The 12,152-nt window shown below is 45.3% G+C and overlaps 1 protein-coding gene across 1 annotated transcript in view; it reads left to right on the top strand.

Moving 5' to 3' along the window:
* Nucleotides 1-12,152, top strand: part of F13A1 (coagulation factor XIII A chain) — a 146,580-nt gene that overhangs the window by 45,682 nt on the left and 88,746 nt on the right. The window lies entirely within an intron of this gene.

Consider the following 12,152-nt stretch of genomic DNA (forward strand, 5'->3'; position numbering starts at 1 on the left):
CAGTGGGACCCTTTTTTTTTTTTTCATAATTAAGAGAGAACACACATAATGTGTCCTCGGTCTACGTGAGGATAAAACCCACAAGAATGAGGTTAAGGCTGCTCCCCCTCTGTCCCAGGAACTAACTGAAGCTTGCCCTAAGTCACACAATTAGCTAATAAGTAGAATTACGCACTGGTGCAATAGCCTTTGTCCTACTGCTCTGCAAACAAACTGGAAGTACGAAACTTGCCTTTCAAAACTATTAGAATTATGTCTCCGCTTTTAGAAAAATAGATAAGTCAATTCAACCCTTAGTTGAACTAATGTGTCCATTTGTCTAGTTTAAGACCAGAAAGTCCATAGAATTTCAGAGGCTATTTATGTGCATCGTGGATATTTCATAAATCATAACACTGGATGTGCAAGCATGGAACTGCAATTTAATGCAATATAACTTAATCTCTGATGCTATTTTGAGTCTTCCTTTTAGTCTATTCTAGCAGCTTAATCTACTTATATTCAAATAAACTCAGTCAAGTTTAGTAATTTCTCTGTCATTTCAGTTGCACTTGGGATTTCTCCCCCTCCTCATGCATTCCTTATCCTGCCTTCTGCCGCTGTCGTTGTTGGTAGGGGGCTGATTGCTAATCAATGAGGAAGTATCCATTTGTCGTCATTGGAAATGAGGCAATGAAATATATGAATGTTGAGATAGAGGCAGAGACCTGTTTGTAGTTTTATCCCTTAAAAAAAAAAAAGATTTAGTTCATATATTTGAGAGGCAAAGAAAGAAGGAGAGACAGAATTCTTCCACGTAGTGGTTCACTCTGAAATGGCCTCAAAGACCAGGGCTGGGGCCAAACAGAAACCAGGAGCCAGGAGCCTCTTCTGGTTCTCCCACGTGGGTGCAGGGGCCCAAGCACTGGGCCATCTTCTGCCACTTTCCCAGGATCATTAGCAGGAAGCCAGACAGGAAGTGAAGCAGCCAGGTCTCAAAAGGGCACCCGTATGGGATGATGGCATTGCAGGCACTGGCTTCCTGTGCTGCATCACAGGGCCAGCCCCTAAAGATTTGTTTGTTTGAGAGAAGAGAGATCCTCCACCCCCCATTTCACTCCTCATGGCTGGGCCAGGCTCAAGTCAGGAGCCACGAACTCTATTTGGGTCTCCCATGTGGATTGCAGGGGCCGAAACAGCTGAGCATTTTCTGTTGCCTTCTTGGGCACATGAGCGGGAAGCTGGACTGGGGGCTGAGCAGCTGGGACTTGAACCGGTGCTATAAATAGGCTGCCAGTGTTGGAAGCAGCAGCTTAGTCCATGCTGCCACAACACAGACCCGGGGACAGAGTCATTTCATATCATCCCTTCCAACACGCATTGCTCTCTAGTATCTTCTAATTATTTTTTATTGTAGCTGATTTTGCGTGACTTCTGTTTCAGAACTGCTAAACCTGAATGCTACAGACCCTTTCTTTGAGTTGTCTGCCCCCATAATCACTGTAGATAACACCAAGGTACTCCATGCATTCTCTGCCTGTCCTACCCTTGTCATCCTGCATCAAACACAACTCTCCCTGAGACACCACGATGGGTGGCAGCAGGCAATGATAACTGAGCCGTGTGTATTTCAAAGACAAACTCTTATATATACATGCTCTTCCTTGACCAGGCAGGGGCACAGCTGGATGATGGGAGGCTGTTTGTGCAGACAGAAAAGACTGGGAAAGTGGAGGTGTAGGGAAACACTGAGGTAGTGAGACTGTAAGTGGAAGCTTGCTGCAGATACCCAAAGCGAAGTGACAACTATGCATGTGAATCCAGGGAGCACAATCAGAGTTGCGCATCTGGAAACTGTCACACCAGCGAGGAGGAGTTGGAATGCAGGACTGAGCCCTCCAAGCACCAGCATTTAGGAGTCTAAGAGAGAAGGAATTCTCCCAGGAAGCTGAGGTGATCTATTTTAAGAAATTCATATTTTTAAAATCCATAGTTATTAAATAAATAAACCCAGAGTTTGCTATTGATTTTCTTTGCATTACGAAAAGAAACGCACAGGCCTCATATAACCATCCAGCTCTCTGGAGTATTACAAAAAATGATACAGCTCACCTGCAATTGATTTGTTCATACCATTACTATCATCTGTGCTTGATGGGATGCATGTATGCGTGCGTTCCATCTTATGTGACCACTCCTCCTGAACTGAAAATGACATTTTGACTTAAACAGAGAGCACTGAGGTGTCTGGTAACCATCTGCTAATTGTTGCGGAGGTCTTTGGTTGTGTCTATGGTGAGCAGTTGCCAAGTGTCTTGTTCATCAGCCATAGAAGTAACATTGTCCCTGCACCAGATCCGGCGTTACAATAGAGGGACCTCCTCTCGTTATCTTCTTGCATAAAAAGGATTAGAGGGATGTGAGACTCAAGCCAAAGACAGCAGTGGAAGATGTGGTCCCAAACAAAACTGGAAATAGATGGGCCACAATGGCTGCAACGGAAATGAGAAGGGAGCGGATTGAAGACCTATTCTTATTTGTAGTGTAGATGACAGGGGATGTGAAACTCCAATGGAGAAGCCAAGAGCTACACTCTCAAGTCTGATATCACCTACTACTAGCGTCATGATGCCCTTTCTGGGGGGAAATCTTGGGTGGGGGTGGGGGGATGTATGCAGAGGCAATGGTCTGAATGTGGAACTGACAGCAGTGTGGGGGAAATGTTAGTTAATGTTATCTGTCAGACCTCGAACTAAAAAATGTCAAGAAGACATTGAGATAAGTGAATTGCATCCAGGATCGTCAACAAAGTTGAGACAGAGAAGACGCCAGAAAAAGAGCCTGAGAAGTTGGAGGGATGCAAGGCAATCACAAGACGCTGAATATCAATCTTCCATTTGATTCAAGAGTACTGCAATGAACTGTGTTGATTAGGTGGGCTAAGACAAGAAAGAGGTCATACCTTGTGGAAGTATGGGAACCATAGGTCATCTTTTTTTTGGTTTTTGTTTGTTTGTTTTATTTATTTGTTTTAATTGTTATTAACATTGTATCATGTGATACAGTTTTATAGGCATTGGGATTCTCCCCACCCCTCCCACAACCCTCCCCCCATAGTGGATTCCTCCACCTTGCTGCATAACCACAGTTCAAGTTCAGTTGAGATTCCTTCATTGCAAGCATATACCTAGCATAAAGTCCAGCATCTTATTGTCCAGATAAGTTCAGTGGCTTCTTGGGAAAACCTTCTCTGGTCTGAAGGTAGATCTAACAGAGTAAAGTTCCCAACAAAACATGTTATGGAATTAATTGACATAGTATTGAGTAAACAATATGTTAAAAATAATGCAAGTTCAATTCTTCAAAACACCTGGGTTGAGACAGTATCAGTGACAGGTTCAAAAAGTAACAAACAACCAAACAAAAATTACAGGTTAAATCAAGGCAAACATGTGGTATCTAACCTTTTGGGATTCGCTCATTTCCCTTAGCATTATAGTTTCCAGTTGGGCCCATTTAGCCACAAAGAACTGCATTTTGTTTTTTTTTTTTTAATAGCTGAGTAGTATTCCATGGAGTAGATGAACCAAAGCTTTCTTATCCAATCTTCTGCTGATGGGCATTTTGGTTGCTTCCATGTTTTTGCAATTACTGATTGTGCTGCTATGAACATAGGGGTGCATGGAGATTAGCCCACTATCTCCTACATAGTGAGAGAAGATCTTCTCCCATTCTGTGGGTTGCTTTTTTACTTTGCTGATTGTTTCCCTTGCTGTACAGAAGCTTCTTAGTTTGATGAGGTCCCATTTGTTTATTCTGTTCTTAACTGCTATTGCTTTTGGCGTCCTTCTTAGAAAGTCAGGACCTACTCCTAGGTCTTGCAGGGTATTTCCAACATTTTCTTCCAAGAGTTTGAAGGTTTCTGGATGTAGGTTTAGGTCTTTTATCCATGTAGATTGGATCTTAGTGTAACCATAGGTCATCTTAAAAAGAACAGTTTCTTTCAAACTAAAAGGACACAAGCTAAGACGAACACCAGTGCCTTCATAAATAAGACTTTCTGCAGAACCTGGATTATTTTTGAAAAACACTGACAGTGAGAAAGCCCACTGGTTCACTCTCCAAATGGTGACTGCAGCCATATCTAAGCTAGCTTGATGTCAGGAACTGGGAATTCCATTTGTGTCTCTCTCATATCTATGCCAAGGACCCAAGTACTTGGTCCACCATCTATTGCCTCCCAGACTCATTAGCAGGAAGGTGAGTCAGAAGTGGAGCAGCAAGGACTGAAACTGTTTCTCACATGAGTGACTGGTGTTACAAGCAGGGGGTTAACTGGCTACATGACAGTGCCTCCTGAGAATGTTTTAAAGATGTGCGAGAGTGGGGGTGATTTTGTGGTCATGAGGATGAACCCAGAAGAGAGGAGCATGCTGCTGAGAGCAGGGCAGTAGTTCACAACCTTGTCGGCACGTGGCGATCGTCTGGGAAGCTTTACAAGCTGGTGCTGTCTCCGTACCCCACTCAGACGTTCTGCTGTAGTTTGGCTGGAAGGAAGCTGGGATGTAGGGTATTTTGGAGAAGCTCCGGGGGTGATTCTTGAAGACTAGGTTGAGAAACACTGCCTTCAGGAGGAAAACCCCAGCATGCTTGGGGTCCAGGGAAGAGGTGGAGGGCTGGTGATAGGTGAGACTATTCAATCCACACTGAGACAAGGATGCTGCAGGGCAACACTGGGTAAAGATATTCTGGATTCAGTGGAAAGATAGCAAGGCTACTGATATTCGGTGGCTCTTTTTCTCAGTGAAGGATAACACAGCCATTTGTTGAGAATAAGGAAGAAGTGAGGGGTGGCAATGAAGAAGGAGTGACAGGGTAGAGCATGGTGAGCTTCTCAGAAGAGTGTGGCAGGTGGATCCTCCCTGCTCTTCAGCTCCAAGACCTTTGACCTCTGGGTCTGTGGAAGCCCAGTCCATTCTGCAGCTCCTGGGGGCCATGTGCTCTTTGGCCAAGACTGCCTCTCGAAATCCTAGATGCATGAGCCATTCACCCTTCTTAAATGGTCACACAAAGCACCTGCGAATGTCTGGCACTTAACAGCCATCTGGAGTAGTGTATGAGAGGTAGAAGGGTTGACTCCAGCGGTCCTTGAACTTGGAGCACAGCAGGATCGCCTGCAGGGACTTGAAGGCGGGTTGCTCTTCAGGACTCTCAGGCTAGAGTGGCTGCTCCTGGGCGCCCACATTTCTAACCAGTTCCAGATGATGCTGATGCTTGTAGGTGAACTCCACTCAGGGGACCACTGGTTTACATGATCACCACAAAACAACGATGACGACACACACGGGAGTGTAATCTGCTCTTACTGTATCACAGCTCTTCCCTGAGCTTGATCCCGTCTCCACCTTGCTGCTGCTTCTGTCCACCTCTTTTTTCTTTATTCTTTGAAGATTTCTCTGAAAGGAGCAAATGCTCTACTTTCTTATACTCTCAGAAATGCAGAAGACTTGATTTGTTATTGCATCTCCCACAAGAACCACGCTTTTAGGGACCACATACTTTTTTGAAGCTCATTTCTTCAAGCACAATCATGATGCCACTTGTAAGAGAATGTCTTTTTGCCTCCTCATCCTTGTGTACTCTGAGATTTTCCTGGCGATGTTTGTGAAATGAAAGAATGTATCCACACTCACTGTGTGGGTTTTCAGCCTAGCAATCAAGGCATATTCTAGAAAGGAGAGCTAAATTATGAACACTGTTCCCCCCAAAAAACACACACACACACAGCCAGAACTAATGTAGCCCAAGTCGCAGTCTTGGGCTTGCGTATGCCAGCCCACAATGGAGCACCTGGGAAGTAGATCAGCAGAGATAATAACAAAAGGGATAAGGCAAAGAGGTAAGGCTCAAGAACTGCCCGTGGGAGTTAGGTGAACAAGGTGGTGGCCACGTCACACACCAGACATGGAGGAGAGGTGCAACATGGTGATGTTTGAAAGCCACAGCAGCACACACTGCCTTTCCTCATGGAAGAAGGTTTCGCTGCGTTCCTGGGCTCCTTCGCCTGCTTTGCATTCCTAGGCCATTTATCCTCCTTAATCACTAAATCGTTCATGGGAATCAATAGCAATCCTACACTAGTGAGGACAGGAGAGGATGCAGCAAGAATTATTGCTTGGCTTTTAAGAGAATATTGCTGCTCTGACTTCAGGTCCATCCCATGTGGGAGCTGTCCTCTAGGATGCTCTGGAGACAGAACCGTACCCACAAAGGCAGCAGAAGTGAGATGGGCATTTGTTATGAATTCTTAAATGTATTTCACTATTTAAACTTACAGTTTCCCAGTTTGGTAGCCTTGCATTAGCTCCAGAGAGTGGGTTCTGAAAGACATAGATTTCTGAAGTCTATGCCTAGCACACCTGGCAGACATGTCAGCCATGACATCCAATGAGGCACCAGTTGTTTTCACAAGGTCTTCTCTTGATATCTTGATTCCTTTCTACCCAGGCTGTCCGAGATTCTCCTTTACCTGACCCAGCCTACCCCCTGACATCCTACACACTGTGCCCAGCATACAGTGGATGCTGTGTTGGCATAACAATTCCAGATGAGCGCCTGGAGGCTCACTGCTCCCTAACATCCCAGACAAGCTATGTAGACTTGGGACTTACCATCTTGAAAAATGTCAGAAGTATGTATGAATTTTGGGAGGCGTGTTTGTGGGAGAGATGTGTATGTAGCTTCTTCTCTTTCTATTAGCATCTTGACACCGAATCAGCATTTGCTATCTCTACCTCTTTCATTCAAGGTGACTTTTGCTTCTTCTTTCCAGCAAAGAAATCAGTTTAAATGAATGTAAGGATATCAATGCATCCATAGAATCTTGGATTTTAATAGTAAAGAACTAGGACTCGTTTGCATTTTGTTATAAAATGTATCCTTAGACTTCTTGCTTTGAAATTGTATGTGATCTTCACAACTCTTCTGTACAAAATGGACTAATTCACCAGGACTGGAATTTCCAGAGGAGCAAGGGCTAATATCCACTTCTCTTGGAGGTGTTGATCAGAACTCATACCCTCTGGCTAGAGCCATTCATCCACCAATCCACAAACACTGACAGCATGTCTCCCCCATGCTGTGACAACACTATTACTCATGCATAGTACATCACATTATTCATCCATTCACAGACATTGAGAGACAGTACTGAAATAGGCACTGGGGAGCGGGGAGGGAAGGAGATCCCGTTTTTGCCTTCATTGAGCTAATAACAAGGATTTTTGCTAGAAAGTACTAGAATAGGGACCTCTGACTCCAACGGGATCCGTGAGAAGCTCATCACCACGCCTGCTTTAGCTGCTAGAATCCTACTCACATAGCAAAGGTAATCAAATATTTGGTTAGTTGAATTTTTATGAAAGCTCAATAAAATTTATGTGACATCTGTAAGAATTATTTTAATAAAATAGTCTATATAATAATCCCCCTTACCCATGGTTTTAGTTTTCAAGGTTTCAGTTACTGACAGTTAACATTCTAAGTAGTAAATGGAAAATTCCAAACATACTAATTTATCGGTTACTCTCAGTAATAGGAGGAAATCTTGTACCCTCTTGTCCCTTTGCCTGGCCTGTCTACATTGTGCATATCTTCCTGTTAGACCCTTAGAACTGTCATGGCAGCACGGCACTCTTGTTCAAGTGAACTCTACTGAGTAATGGTCCCAAAGCCTCAGCGTAGAATGTAAACTAGGCACAGGAAGGACAGGTGGACTCTGGTCTGTGAAGCAGTGCTTTGGGGCATCCAGTGGGAAGCACAGCATCTTTGGAGGCCAGTGCTGTCCTGCTCTCAAACACCCATGGGAGACCTTCGACCATATTCCCCGTAGACACTTTCTAGTGTTTGAATCACTTGGTAGCTGTTTCATCCTTTGGCTACCAATTGAGAATAATTTAAGATGGAATTGCAATCAGAAGAGGTCCCAGAGAGCTCAAAAAAACACATCCTTTCCAAGGGCATAGACATGACCCCAGCATCAGAGTCCAGCGCTATTTACAAGGGTTTTCTAGAAAGGACCGAGTTGGCAGCAGCCAATGCGTGATCATACACAGCTGCCAAAGCAAGCAGTTCTGGGTTCTTTCTTGTGGAACATTTCCTACTCTTCAAGTATGCGCATAGCCGACATCTCCTTTGCCTTTTGTTTTGGAAAGTATAGTCTTTGGCCTGTCTCATTCAGCCAGGCACCATGTCTGGCAGAGGAAGTGATCAATGAATGTTTGCTGAACTGAATTGGTAAGCAGCACTTGGAAAGATGGAGTGGATTCCTACGCTCATATTTCAAGAAATAAAGCAGGCTCCTCATTGTCATATACATCTCTGAAGGTCGTGGAGAATACTAGGGCACGAACTCAGGCTGAAATATAGGTATCCTGACCCTCAGATTAAACTCTTTCATGTTTAAACAAAAGGCATTGATCTCCTGCCTTGTGTGTAGCAAGAGAAACAAGCGGATGGCCAGCCGGGGAGCTTCTATGATGAGCTATCAATGTTGGAAAGTGCTGCCCTTAAAAATAAATAAATAAAAATGAAACCAAGTTGATAGCACTAAGATCAAAGAGAAATGTTCTGTGGAGAAAAAAAAATAAAGCCTGCCAAGAAGGGCACAGGCTTCCCTAGAGGACATGAACCAAGAAGCTGACATTTTCTTTGTAGAATTGCTTCATGAATAATAGTCTAGCTTCTGAAGATATCTAAAGTAAAAGTACAAAAAACAAAGTCCTTCACCAGCAAAACTAGTAAATTAGCACAAATCAAATAAACTTTTCAGGCCAGTATGTGCCCTAACACAGCCCAACAAGAACTGCCCCTAATCGCAAAGCCAAGGACTCGTTCCACTCAGGGGCGAGTAGACACGAGACAGGGCTCAGGGGTGTCTATATGAAACCATTTGAGGAAGGCAGTGGCTTCGGAACATTCCAGCATAAAATGCCGGCTCTGGAAATCCTGTTCCTTAAGTGCACCAGTGTTTCCCCACTCTCAGAGACAGGAAGTTCTTGCTCATGTGCTGGCAGGACACACTGCTGGAGGTCGCCGCCCCTCTGACTTACCTGGAGTCTGGAAAACCAATCGTGCTGACGTGTATCCGGGGCCATGTCCGCTCTGCCGATGAGGCCATTCCCTCCGAGAGGGATTGCCTGTGCCTAACACCCATCTTTCCTCTTTCATAGCGATGCTCAGCTTTTATATGAAGGGGAAGAGCTCGTAAGCACGTTGCTCCACACCCCCCACCTTTACTGAGACGGTGATGCATTTTGCCTTCATAAATGGGCAAACCTTGACTCTTAGTAAATGATTAGAAACAAAACTACGCCTGATTTCAACCATGGGTCCTTTGGAAACATTGGGTAGCCCTCCTGGTGGGGTTGGCTTGCTTTATTTTTTAATAAGACAGACTGAGCTTACCCCATGTGCTCCTTAACCTGAGTGCCTCCAAAGGCCAGAGCATGAAGCCAGGGGCTGGGAAGACAGTCCAGGTCTCCCACGTGGGTGGCAAGGACCCAGTTACCCGAGCCACCACCACTGACATCCAGAACGTGTGCCAGCAGAGAGGCAGAATCAGGAGCGGGCCCTCCGAGGCAAGACAGGGGCTTTTGGACTGCCGTCTTAGTTGTTGGGCTCCACGTCCTCACCTTTGGCTGCTGAGCTTGCCTTGGCAGGCCGAGCCGAAGTGCCTTGCAAATAGAACTTACTTCAGCTTTAAAATTGCATGTTAAGTAAGCAGAAGGGTATTTTCATCCCAGATGGTGATGAATGACACTCCTTCTCCCAAAGAGGCCATACAGATGCTGCAATCAATAAAGCTCGGCAATTATTTTCACATGTTTGCTAAAAATTCCTAATTTCTCTGGGTTGGTAGGCCCATGGTCATTTCCAAGGGTACTTGAAACTGGTCTTAGAAGTGAGTCCTAAGATTTCACAGCCCACAAGTTTCTGTTTTTAATTGTCCTACGATGTCCGGTAGAGGAACAGAAAAAACAAGTGAGATCATCAGCCTCGTACAAAGGGTCAGTCACCGTGGCAGCGTGCTTATTTACAGGGCGCTGTGCAGAGAAGGGTGCGACGGGCAGCTGTGAGGATCACCAGGGAGGCCCGGCCTCGGCTGTTTGGCTCTTGAGAGGACAGTGCTGGCGATGGCTTGCCAGTGGGTCCATGGAGCTGCTTTTCTTTCTCTAGACTGGACACCTCTCATTCCTCTTATTGTTAGGGGGGCAGCATACCCCCATGTAATCATAAATACCTGCCTTTTAACAGTGCAGATTGTTGGGTTTCTGGGCTAGTGAGCCATTTATTCATTCACTGTTCTTATTAGCGGAGTCCTGCATTCTATCAGGTAGAGAACCACTCTATCCCTGGAGCTAGTGAAATCCCAAAACCTTCACCAAAACTCACACCAAAAAGCCAACAAGAGGAATCTTCATTGGAAAATGCTTACAATTCCTATTCTTATTAGCTTTTCAAACATAAGGAGTTTTTTGGAGGTTCCATAGTGATATAAAAAAAAATTTTTTTTAAGACTAGGTTTTGGACAACTGTATTTTAAAGTGACAGATCTGAATCAAAGCAGGGGGAATAAAGCACCGCTCTCCACCCTCAATCTTCTTTTAAAATCATAAATAAATGTAAAATGAAGATCGAGGCTCCCCGTTTGACTGGTGTGCCTTGCTGAGGATTCATGATTCTGCCTGCCCGTTCTCAGGTGAGATTTAATTCCGCTGCTGGAAGGAAGGGGGTGGTCTGACGGTGGGATGCAGAACTCTTCCCTGTTCTAAGTTTGCTACCTAAATTTACAACTTCCCATCAATAATAACCCAAGGCCCAAAGGTAAATCTTTCATGATCATGGACTTCTCTCTCCCTCTCTGAGCTCCGAATACCATCTGCACCTGTCGTGCTTTCTGAGTGCTGGGCATCCAGGGACCAAGTGCTGGGACTTGCAGGTCACACATGAGCTGGGAGGTGGCTGCTGCTCAGGGACTGACTTCTCATCTCCAGCAAGATAGCTTTGGGACACTTCTCATTCTTGGCCTCGGACTCCTCATCTACAAAACAGGAATACCCTCTTCATAGGACGTTGTGAGTTTTAATGAGTTCATGCAGCACTCTGAAAGCTGTTGGCCCTTACACCAACACGTGCTTGTCCCATAAATAATTGCATGAAGCAGACATCTCGATACAGTATGGTACAGGGAGGGGTGCCAGGGGCCTAAATGTTTGCTGCGTTCCCAAGAGCATGAGCAGGGAGTTGCATCAGAAGCAGCTGGGACTCAACCAGAGCCCGTATGGGCTGCCAGTTGTCCTACAGAGACTTAACACTCGGTGCCCCAACAGCAGCCTCAGCGGATGCTCATGAGACAAAAGTAAGGATGCTATGATCTATTTTCTGAATGGGTAACCAACCATCAAAACATCACATCTTGATCTAATCTATCATTATCCATTAATTTGACTTGCTTATTTATTTTTGAGAGTGAAGGAATGTTTCCTTCTGCTGGTTCACTCCAAAATGCCCATAGTAGCTGGACAGAGCCGGGGACTCGGTCCCGGTCTCCCACGTGCTGATAGGGACCCGTCCAGGCAGCCAGCACCTGCTCTCACCCCAGGAGCACGCTGGCATTCAGCTGGAATTGGAGCAGTGCACAAACAAACCCAGGCATGCTGATAGGAGATGTGGGTGCCCCAAGCAGCCCCTTAGAGCTTTGCCCAATATGTGCCCCTGCCGTCTTCACCATATCCTGGGATCGAAAGCACACTAACTCCATTCACTTACTGAGGGGCATATTTCTCTTGAGCTGACACAAAGCTGTATGGTTTGTAAGCTGGAAGCGCCGAGCTGTGAGTTCGCGACTCTTCCAACACCCCATGAACCAGGGTGTACGTGTGCTCACAGCCAAGAGGCAAAGACACGGCAGAGACCCTAGATGGATTGGAGATAAAAACTGAATTTGCCATTGGCCAAGTCCTCCAAGTTAGCTTCTTTTCCAACATTCACTTTATTACACATATTTCCCCCAGGAAAACTGTTAGAATAAGCGTTGCAGAGCTAGAAAAATCTGCCTGGGATTCGGGCTGCGTTGGCATCAGCTAGTTAAAATACTGGGGGTAGAATTCACA

This window comes from Ochotona curzoniae, unplaced genomic scaffold (genome assembly GCF_017591425.1).
Source record: "Ochotona curzoniae isolate NIBS_2020 unplaced genomic scaffold, NIBS_Ocur_1.0 contig_4064, whole genome shotgun sequence".
Classification (NCBI taxonomy): Eukaryota; Metazoa; Chordata; class Mammalia; order Lagomorpha; family Ochotonidae; genus Ochotona; species Ochotona curzoniae.